Source organism: Coturnix japonica, chromosome 12 (genome assembly GCF_001577835.2).
Source record: "Coturnix japonica isolate 7356 chromosome 12, Coturnix japonica 2.1, whole genome shotgun sequence".
NCBI lineage: Eukaryota > Metazoa > Chordata > Aves > Galliformes > Phasianidae > Coturnix > Coturnix japonica.
In genome coordinates this window covers 137,939-150,061 of record NC_029527.1, presented here as the reverse complement: position 1 = coordinate 150,061, position 12,123 = coordinate 137,939, and positions in this window count along the sequence as shown.

Genomic DNA, 12,123 nt, shown 5'->3' with positions numbered 1-12,123 from the left:
CTGAAAGTACAAAGCTGCGGCTGCACGTGAGAAAATAGAGAAGCAAGTTCAGATCCAGCTGAGATTTATGGGGCTATTGCAACCCCAGTCCAGACTTGAACCACCTGGGCCCCAAGCTGCAGACAAGAAGGGTCTCACCTGGAGGCCAGGAACTCTCACAAACCTGAATGAGAAGGCTTTGCTTGACAGGCAGGGATGGCAGGAAAGAGCCTCCAGGCCTATCATTTCCATCAGAAGGCTCTATTTGTGTACTTCATGAGATGAGCGCTCTGTTTGCCTACCTTTAAAAGCTGGGCTCAAACAACCAAACCAATTTCACTTGGGAAATTCTGTCTGGACATACAGATACACAGACAAATACACAAGCTGAAGCTCAGTGTGTACTCTTGTAAACACCACATTTCCTTTTTCACATTTACATGTAAAAAACTGGGATGGTTTTGAACAGACCATGTTCAGAGAGATCTTTCATTTTAGTCAACTTTGGTCAAAGCAAACAACATCACATGGTACCCTAAGGTGGTTTCTTTTGGCTCTTCATACCTGGAAAACACTGAGCACATTTTCATGGATCCAAGTAATGTCCACATAGAGACTGGCAACACTTTGCATTAGTTCCATCATCCTCTGGGTTGCAAAGATGAAAAATAACAAACCTCAGGCACTGGGCAATGACCTGAATTTTGATCTGAAACAAAACTGTTCAGAAGATTGGGGATAAAATTCCTTATCCACTAATTATTTTTGCATTTGTCATTCTCTCCCCACCCCCCAGCCCCTTTTCTGGGAAGAGGCAGGAGTAGAAAATCCCAAATCCCAAGAGGACAATCATAAAGACAGATGATCTGGAAGGAAAGTTGGGGACAGCATGTAAAAGTCTTTGGCATTCTGTTTTGTGCAGGCATTCCTGGCATAGCCAAGGCCTCAGAGTTTTGGAATAGATGAACACAACTGAGATTCACCCCTTGAAACATCCCAAAAAATCTTACTGAGAAGACATGAGGAAGAGAAGATTTTTCAGAGGTTGAGCCTCACACAAAATTGAAAGCAGCTCAGTTTTCAGACTGTATTAGCCTCAAGAAAAAGCAAACAGTAGGTCATGTTTGGTGGGATTATGGTGGACGGATGGATGGAGCCAGAGAAAAAGTGCAGTCAAAGAGAGAAATAAACACAGCTGAAAGAAATTCTGATCTTTGATCAAGAGAGTGTACTCATGGAACCTGACAGGCAACCCTTGCCCAGATGAACACATATTAGGAAAAGCCAGCATGACTCACAACTACAACATGAGAGAAAGCTGATGGCAGCAGCAGTCCATCAGAAGGATGCAAATAATTAGAGTTCTTCTAAACAAGGTCAAGTTTCAGCTGCTGCTTCACTTCCTCTACTTAATAGAGAAGTAAGATTCAGTGAGAGCTTCTGTCCTTGCAAATCTCTGAGTGATGTAAGAGGATCAGAGCCAGGCCCTTCACCACAAGCTTTGCTGTTCACAGAACACGAGCTGAACCATGACCTGGAATATAAACTTGGTGCATCCTCAAAGCAGCTTTCCTGATGTGAACTAGTTTGTTGACACCTGAAGCTGCTTTAAGATGCTATTGCAATTTTCACATCTGCCCTGCATTGCAATGGTTTCCCTGGAGCACTGAAGCACAGTGCTTTTCCAATAGTGCTGCCTCTTCCACTTCCTACAGAAGGGGAAAGAGAAATAGAATTATTATTCATTTTTTTTCAATGACTCAACACAATTTATATATCTCTCTAGTTAGTGCTGTTATATGAGCAATTCATTTGGATCAGGTTGGGGTTGGTTTGGATATAATTTCAATTTTTAAGTGCCATGGATACTCTTGGACATTTGTCTTTGCATTGTTTTCCTAGCAACAGCCTTGCCTTCTGCACTGTTAGTGGAAATACAACATGGCAAAGAAGTCAGAAAGCTGGTGTAAAGAAAGTAGCAAATATTATGACACTAAGATTTTTACTTTGTGTTTTAATGGAAATACTCTTTGAAGATCTGACTGATCACAAGGTCTTTCTCACTCTCAAAGAAAGAATCTTATTCTTATAATCCTTATTTCAGGTAAGGAAACATCCAAGAAAAATAATAGAGTGCTCAGCATCTGGGCCCTCATCGTCTGTCTTCAAGCATCCATGCTCCTTCAGAGGACAGCACAGAGTGAATAGTTTTCATGCTGATGGCTGTATCATACTTAAAATCCCCTCAATTCCCCCCCATCATGAAAACATCCATCAGAAGGAAAGCTATTTTTGATTTGACAGGCAGTCAGGATTAGAGCAGGACTGTTACATAAAGTGTCAGTGGGAGTAAGCAGGAACATTACTTATGGTCAGAAATGCTGCCATCTCAAGGGACCCTCACTGCACCACCACACAGGCTCTGGAATTCCTCAGAATGATTAATTATACATACTAGCTCTTTGGCAGGTATTCAAGTCTTCATACCACATACCTGCCCTTCCTCCTGCACTTATTTTCTGTTTGGTTGTGCTTCTGCAGATGCTATCAGCCTACTTCCATACAACATCAAGCACTAAGCACATGAGAGACTTCTCCATCGATAGCCAAAGGATGGAGCAGCAGACACAACTTTGCTTCCAAACAATAACACTTCAGGACATTGGCCTACTCCAGTGTCATTCTGTATACTGATCTGGGAGCACCTTGTACCCATCTGGTGTTTTTCTAAATGACAACTGGTGCCTGATTATAGTGACCTCTAGGAGGAAAGACACTTGCACTAAGCAGCGATATCTCTTGGGCTAACAGTTATGACACAGAGTAGAAACAGGAGCAATTACCTGTCCTTTTGTCAAGTGATTTTTCAAGCTCTCTCTCATGGTACGACCTCCTGTGACAACAGCACATGAAAGAATCATGCTGCCTTGCTGACTGAAGCACTCATTCACTGTGCTAACTTTCCCAGATGAAATCAGGGCTCCATAGGAAATAACCAGTTCGCAGGACCTTTGGAAACACCAGGTTTCCTTTTCTTACAAAGTGTTATTCTCTTGTTTGATGGCATCTCTTGCTTGGGCAGAAAAGTAGAAGTGCTGAGGAAGGGTAGAGATGGGCACGAGGCTGGGTGGGGACACAGGTAGAACCAAAGGGATATTCCAGGTCACACAGGTGCATGCTCAACAGTAAAAATCTGGAGATAGTCTTCCCAAGATAGTCCTTGCTTGGTACCTGGATGGCCATTGGTCTGCTGGTACATCACTTGTGGTTTTTCCTTTTTCTTCTTCTTTTCCTTCATTTACCGAACCATCTTTATCAAGATCCACAAGATATTCTTGCTTTGACTCTTCTGCTTCTCTCTCCATCCTAAATAAGCATAGCAATGCAACCCAACATGCCCTAACCAGTTGCCCTTGCTGAGCAGCTAACACGTCTGCTTCCTCCTGAATTGCTTGTGGGAGCATGAAGAGATCCCTAAAGCAATGCAAGGTGGGAACATGCACATCTACAAGCCCTCACCAGTAGAACTATGTTTATGAGTGGAGCAGGAAGGAAATTAGTCACTAACACAAGAGCTAGCTATACTTCTAGGAGTATGTGTGAGCACTTACTGAGCCCTCAAATGCTATACCTCAATGACCAATTTCACTTCTGTCAGGCAAATCTTGAGGATTTCTGCTAAGATCATTCATTCAAGGTGTATACTTTTCCTTCAAGCGTAGTTAAACAGATAGCTGATCTATCATCTGCAGGGAAAATGCTACTCAAGTGCTTTCAGTGCTGACAAGTATATTCTCCCACCATTGCTCAATCTCTATTTAGTCATTTTAACTCTATATTTATTATAATAGCAATGAAAGACAGACACAGCCTTCAAAAGCAGATAAATCTGAAATCAACAACAGAGGCATTTTCAGCTCTGAGGTCTGGATGAGAGCACAAAATAACTGAACTTTGTTCCTGTGGCTTATTACATCATCTGGCCCCTTTTTGCCTGAAAATATTTCTATTCCTCATTCCAGCCCATCTGTTCTTCAGAAAACTCCTCTCAATTTACTTGAAAAACAAGTATCTGGAGTCAAAGCATTTCTTTCCAGAGGAAAGTATGTTCATAATGAAGCAAATAATATTACATGCTTATTCTCATCAGTGCACATGCACATACATACATGTGTGCATGCCCGCCTATTTTTAGTTACACTGCCAAAAATGGCCTTCACAGAAAGGAGGTCTTCCTGACCCAAGAAACACGTCACTTTTTATTAGGAAATAATAGTAACAATAGTAATAATAATACTAAACACATAACAAACAAGTAAACCCAACACAGAACTGTCAAAAAAAGCTATCTTTGCAGGGGAGCCATGCTGCCAGATGATAGGGCTCTTCCCTGCTGTTGTGTTTTCTTTGGCTTTATTTTACTTTCGACTGAAAGCTGAGCCCAGTGACACTTGTCAGCAAGCAGAGAAGGACTCATCAATCCTCACCTTCTTAAATGGGTTGAGAATGGCATTTTGGGTCTTCAGATGAAAGAGTTTGCTCCTCTGACAGTAGTTTATCTCAGTCAGTACAAACTTGTCTGCCTGTACTGCATTCAAGCTGTGTCTCCAATAAAACTTCACTCACACTGGAAGGAGACCAAGTGAAACTCTTTTCTACTGGGGTAATCCGTGCTGTCAATAAATGGATTATTTCCACTAAAATAGGCATTCTCTGCCCAGTGTCACCTATAAAATGGACTCATTCCTCTTTGTCTCCTCTTTCCTTATTATGATCACTTCTGGAAGAGCCCTGTTGTACCATTTTCCTGGTCAGTGTCTGGAACACGGTGGCTCTTGATTGAATTTCTGGCCTCAGGTCACAGAACAGTGGGAACACGGAAATAGAGCTTCATTCACTGTCCCCAGGAAAAATGCCATGTGTCTCACCCAGGCCAATAGGACACAAATGCTTTGAACAGATCCTAAATGATTCAGTGCTGAGCTCATCTGAAACAATGACTACCAAACCACGTATGAAGGGGTGAACCCCCCTCTAACAGCCACACTGATGAATTCTCAGAAACTGTGAGCTGAGGGGAAATGAACTTGCAGTACCCGCTGTATGACATGGCTAATCCACAGGGCAAGACCCTCCCTCTGTTGGGGCCACTGCAGGACCTACCTCTAGACTGCAAAGCTGATTCAGCCATGCACAACTTCCTCTGGAACAAAATTCTTGTTCTCAAGAAACTCTGTCAAGCAGTTTCTAGGCAGGGCTGGAGGAGATACATCACAGTCACGATACTCCTGGTATCTCTGTTAATATCTTCAACGTCTTCCTAATTTTGTCTCTGATCTGTACAGATCTGTACAGGGACCATCAGCAACTATGTTACAAGAAACCCACGCAAGTCTACTTTGTTGTCTTTGTTATGTACAGGAAATTCATTCTTTCTAGACAGGGGCTCTGTTCAGGAGCTTCTGGATTGTAATTCACACCTGGTTAAACCTGGAACATAAAGGTTTCGGTGCAACTACTCAAATGATCATGGAATATAAGACTACAAAAATACCTGAGCAGTAAATCACTGAACATTTGAAGCATCTGAAGTCCATATAGGCACGGTACATGAAGAATGGAAAAGAAAGCAGGGACATAGAGAGATGAGATCACTGGATCTCATGGAATTAAGCATTCTTGGGGTCTGCTACCCCAAATCCCCACAGTTATGAAGAAGAGGAAAAAAAAAAAAAGAAAAAAAAAAAAAGAAAAAAAAAAAGCCCCCCACATACTAACTGATACACTTTAAGTTTACCTTCCTGTTGAGAATGAAATGAGTTCACCATGCTCTGCTTTATCTACAGGGGTACAAAATGCAAGTGTCTTGCCTTTCTTCTCTTTGTGACTTGGTCAGAAGACTCCATTAAGACAGAGGAGTACATCAGGCAGATAATTGCACTCAATCCATTTAGCTTCATGTGGCTAATGGATGAAGTGCCTGGGCTTGCTATAAATTTAATTTCCTATTCTGAATAAAACACATCCTGCAAACTGTATTATTTCAGAAAATAGAGTCTAAAGAAAGTACTCGCCTGCTACCACAGGCATCACAGGCACAGGCAGCAGGTTTGTTTTTGTTTCACAGCAATTTATTGGTGCAAAAGACATAAGAATTGGATCTCTAAATTTTCACATCTCCCTGCAGATGTGGTTTCCAGATAAAAACATTTGCTTGAGAAAGTCTTTCTCCCTTAGTACTGCACTCCATGGGAATGTTGCTCTGGACTTTAACAGGGAGCAACATGGTAGTCAAGAAAGATACTCTTCTACAGCTACAATTTATGCTTGCAAAATAGACCCTCCCTCTGACTTCTGGTATCAAATCATTTTACTGATTTGCCTGACTTGTTTTCCTAATTCACCCCCCGCTGCAGCAGGGTGTCCTGCCCTGTGTAATTTCCCCCTCCAGCAAAGCACTGCTCTGGACTGATCATGTAAGCCCAGATCAGAGATAAGTAATGCACAGCAGGACAGAGTATTTTCTTCTTGCTTTTCTGTAACTTCATATTCCTACTTGCCTCTGGATAGTGTTACTGAACACTGACATTTTTTCAATATTAACCAGAATGGGAGCAATTGATTTCTTGATGTCCTGGAGCCCATCCAAACCATCCATTAGCCACGAGTTTGCAAATTTTGGAGAAAAAAAGGCTCACAGGCAATGTTCTTGCCTCTGAAAAGAAGTTAACTTAGGGTAAATGAAAATCAGATATACTGCTTGAGACAGGTAGCATGCAGAAAATAACTCAGGATTTATGACCTGTCACCCATAAGACTCCACTGACTTACTGCAATAAGGGGCCTTATGAGCACTCAGAGCAGCAGGTCCCCATCATTTACATGAATTGTCATGTGAGGACTGGATGTGGATGAAGTCTTTGTGATGACAGGTGCTATCCAAACACTATGGCAGGCCACCATACTCACATCACTCTGACAGTGGTAATTGGTACGGGTGTGGAACATGCCCATGGGCAGGAATTCCTATCAGCATCTCCTCCTACAGACTCCCTTGCCATCTGGCACTTGAAAGCCAGATAGGTGGCTTGTACCAGGGCTTGGTCAAGTGAGAGTTCCTCATCACCAGCTTGAGACTTGGCATAATGATCACCATCTTAATGAATTCCTTTCAACTGTACCTGTAACATTGCATTGCCAAAGATGGGCAGGTTTCTCACTCCTAGATATCTTGCCAGACCCTCATGATTCACCATACACACCAGCTATCTGCAGCAATGTTACAAATACATCTTGCAAGGGGTGCTAATAGAAGCATATCATCTCAGGCTTGGTCCTGGGGGTTTCTCTGCTTCAAAGCCCTCAGTTTTTCCAACGCTTGAGCCCCTGTTTGGCGGTTCTGTATAACACTACCAGAAAAATATTCTTAGTAACTCAGATGAGAAAGTAACTCGTGGAACCAAGCATCACAAAGGCCAATCCCCACAAAGGGACTCTACTGCTAGCAGTCCCAGTGTATGCAGTGCATAGAGCCATGCTATCTGCTGCTTGGCATGTCAAACAGAGCTGAATTCCAGAAACTCTCAGTCCTAGGAGCTACTGGTAGTGTGACTTGGAGGGGAGAACTTTACTTCATGCTTGTGGTTTTTATGTCATGGTCAAAAAACTTTCTGAGTCCCCATGTGTTTTTCAGTAGAAGACACCAACTTTTTGTGGCAAAAGGGGCGTTAGTGTGGGACAGAAACACCACTATGAAACAGAAGTTGCTTAGAATTAGCCAGTACCACATTGTATAAAACTTGTGCCACCAATTACACATATAGATCAGTGTTGATTGTGGTCTGGTCTCACTCTCTTTTATTCTTTCCTTCCTTGAGATTTCAATACTGACTCAACCATACGGATATTTGTGTGGTGGGTAATAACCATTCCAACAATATGAAAGTTACCATAAGCAAAAGTACTCTGAGCCAGCGGTGGAAGAAAAGCTTTCACCATAACCACACAAAATGAAGAATGCAAGAGAAGCAGTTCCAGGATGGCTCGCAGCAGCCCTGGGAAAGCAGCATCCTCAGATGCTCAGGCTGGTTGAAAACTTCCCTGCAGTGACACCCTACGTGGAGACCCTGAGTTTATATTTTTTTCCTGGGTCCACATGGCTCAAATGACAGTCTAATTCTGTGACTGACTTTACACATAAAGGCATGGAAAGGTGGGCTGTGTCCTTCTCTGTCAGCGGCAGGCAGCAGTGGCTCCAACTCAGGTTCCACTTCAGGAACAGAAAGGTTGGGCAGTATGCAGCAACCAGGGGAAAAAAAGGGGGCAGATGGGTGGTCTTTGAAGGATTTTTGACCTTTGAATGTCTGGTACCTGGGAGATCTGGATCTGTGAGCTCTCAGTCAGCCACATTAGGTTCCTCTTGAACAGAACAGAGGGCCTGGCATAGGACGAAGTCAGAGAAGCCGGTGGATTAACAGCTGTTAGTGAACCTCAGCCAGCCTTCAAATATAAAACTGAATACTTCCTGTGTGGCTGAGGAGCTGATGCCTGAGGGACAGTGCCCCTTTATACACAGCCTGCTCCCAGCCATGCAGTGTGCACTTGGGCCTCAAGAGTCTAATAAGCTTCATTCAGCGGGAGCAAAAATAGACAAAGATGAGATCAAATACCATGACATTTTCTCAATGTTTCTAGTCAAACAGAAAATTAAACAGGCTCAGTATTATTGCCAGAATGTTAATATATGCACCACTTTTGGGAAAGCACACACAGAAGGTCAGGTTTAATGCTGTTATTAGCTGTTCCCTCCTTCCTGCTAGAAATCCTCACAGAGATACTTTCCAACCAGAAGAGGAAGATTTAACACCAGAATGGGTGGATGAAGAGCTGGAGCTTCATGTGAAAGAAGAAAGCAGAGACATTTCACTTCACTTGGCAGATAGGGAGGGCACTGCCTGCCTCAAAATCATCCTGACCTCTGCCTCTCATTTCACAGCTTCTACATAGAACAATGTTGTGGATAAATTGCACTGGTGTCTTGTTTGTTCTTTGTTCAGATTTTGGTTTTTGTTTCCTTTTATTACCTAGTTATGCTAAAATATATTACCCCATGCCCACAAAACAGGTAATGAGAGAAATTATCCTCATCGAAGGCTGAATTAATAAAACAAACTCTGAATTTGGAACAAAATGATAATTACTCAAGGTAAAGGAGTAGATATTCTATTATTGTGCTCATTAAAGCATTGCAGGAAGGCAGAAGAGATGGCTTAAAGACAGTCACACACGACAAAGCATTTCCCAGTATGATCCTCACGTCTTGAAATCAGTTTCTGTGCCACATTCATGTGTTTATGTGAGTGTGGAAACTACATACACCCTTTGAGCTGGAAGTATCCTCCTGGGACTCAGTTCTCTGTTTTCCATACAGTTTTCATACAGCGCAGAACACCTCCAGCAACACCAAATGAGGGCTGGCTGCTCTGGCCAGCACTGTATGCAGAAAAGAGGAGAATCTGGGGGAAAAAAAACAACTACTCTGTGCCCACAAGGAACAGAACACCTATGCAGCTGGGAAAATGGATCTCCGAAACCACCAGCATCATCAAAGGAAGAGAGATTGTTCTGAAACCACGCAGCACAGAGATCACGATCACAGTTTTACCTGCTTACAGCTGATGTGCTGCTTCTCCATTGAGCTGTGATAGACTTGAACTCATTTCAGGTTGTCTGAATTTGCTGGCAACAAAAGAAGCTGCCTAGGAAAAAACTGGCTGATCACAGATGAAATGTGAACCCGAAGTGCTTGCTGGAATGAGCATTCATTACATTCAAAGAGACACTAGAGAGTTGAAGGCTGTGATGATTTTTACAAGTTTGAGTGAGCAGAAGGCACTGCGAACACTTCACAAAATTCCCCTCCTGAATTCACATTTACCAGCCCTTTGAAGTGCCTTTCTCTCGGAAGATCAAACATACTGACTCCTTCCAACTAATTAAATGGATTTCCCTGGGAATAACTTGTAGCTGTCACTTAGTCAGATGGTATATTTTAATAAGTGTTGGCTTTCTTGTGTGAGTGTCTGATTCCCACAGTGTTTTGGTCAGCCTATTTACTCTGTTTAGTACTCATTGGTCTGGTCTGCTCACAAACGTTTGCAGTGGAAAAAAATATGCCACCAATTCAAGCCCCCACTCCAGGACGTTTCACTGCTCCCTTCCTATCCTCCCAAACTGCACAAAGCAATGCAGTGCTCAGAAACATAAGCCAATGTCTGTGCCCTGAGAAAGGTGGGTGAGAGATAGTGGTTACTGGCAATATACTTCATACTTTACAATTTACACCCAGAAACATGGGCCTTTAAATTAAAAGGTTTTAAATGACATGCTGGTTTGGTAAACAGCTTCAGAGATGGCCTTATGGCACAGTGTTGCCTGGGAATGCTGCACGCCAGCATCTGCTGCTCCTTTGCTCCAGCCTGACACCAGCACGAAGCCTCTCTTCTTCTTGAAGCATGTGATGACTGTAAAGATGATATGATGGCAGCAGCACAGATGCACCCAATGCACCCAATAGTGCCTTTAGCTTAGTTAGTTCAGAGATGCAGTGGAAATGCACACCCAGCATCCAAGCATCCACACTGCCACTAACAGCTTGGGCAGGCCCTGATGCAGCTGGTCTCAAGGCAGTGCGAGGTTCTCTCCTTCTTTGGCAATGACAGCGTGGACATTTATCTCTGGTCACATACCAGCCACCTTCTACATCCAAAAAGCCTTCATGGGTGTTAATATCTGGTAAATCAGCTACTGCTGCTTTATCCTTTCTAGCAGAAAAAAAACATTGCTCCCTGAAAAGACATTAAATACTCCTTTCCAGAATTTCCCCACAACTCCAATTCTGAGAGCCAGGATTTCCACTGTCACAGACGAAGTGGAGCTGGAGTTGGCTGGAATCTTTCTACCACTTGAAAACTTATTAGGTTCCTATTCTGCCTGCAGAAAAACTAGTGCTGCCTTGAAGATAGAATTTAAAACCAAATAACAGCCTCATGGTTCACATTCTTGTCAGTCAGAACCATCATTACTTAGGATCCTTCTGTTTTTCTTGCTTGTGAGAAAAGTGAAAATTTAGCATGTCACCAACATCCCTTCTGTATCTTCGGGGATCATCAAAAGCTTTTGGACACACCAAGAAGCTTGGTGTCCCCCAGTTTTGTCTCACGTCCTATTCCAATGAGATATGAATGCTGAATTACAGCTTTGGCAACTTACTTAAGAGTTAATAAGAGATATTAAGAGCTAATAATTCCAGAAAATGCAATTGGCAAAAGAAACAATGAATTTCTGAAGCTGTTCACTAGAAAGGGACTTAAGCTGTCCTGGTATGTCACAGAGCTGTCAGCAGTGCCACTGCTTTGTCACTACTGCTCATGATGGAAAAGACAGCTCAATTCAAACCAGGTGGAGAAAAACATCCACTTACTGAAAGACCCTTCACTTATTGTTTAAAATTAGTAGTGTGCGGTGATCCAATGCTTTCAGTGCTTTTAGGATGAATGAGATTGAACTGTAGAATTGTGTGGGAACTGTTGAATGGCCTGGACCTCTGATTGATCACCTGAGGAGAGCACTGAGTCAGGCGTGGGAGCACAGGTGAAGGCAATTCACCTGTGTGCTCAGAAAGGATGGAGCCGGGCTGCAGTCTTCCTAGACCCATTTAAGGGCTGACTGACACTTAAGAAAGGTTCTCTGTCTCTCTCTGGTTTTGGTGTTTGTGGAGTTTCTTGTGTGCTTACAACACTGGTGAGCACTTTCACTTATCTCTAATTATCTTTTCCAACTTGATAATCTTACAGCTTATTTTCTCTGTATTCTACATAACATCTATCCACTCATTGATCATGCAAGAATGTAACCACAGTAGAGGTAATAATCTAGACTGAATTAATCAGTGGGTCTCTTGGGTGTGCTCTTGTGTATGGTAGCATTGCATTCATTTACCAGAGAGTCTTGCAGGGATCATAGCTCCTTACCAGGAGCATTTCAGGGCTATTATCAACCACATCCCAATGGCTTACTTACAGCCAGTAACACAGTAAGAAATATTACCATAGTCTTGCAGTACAAGTCATGAACATATTGAAA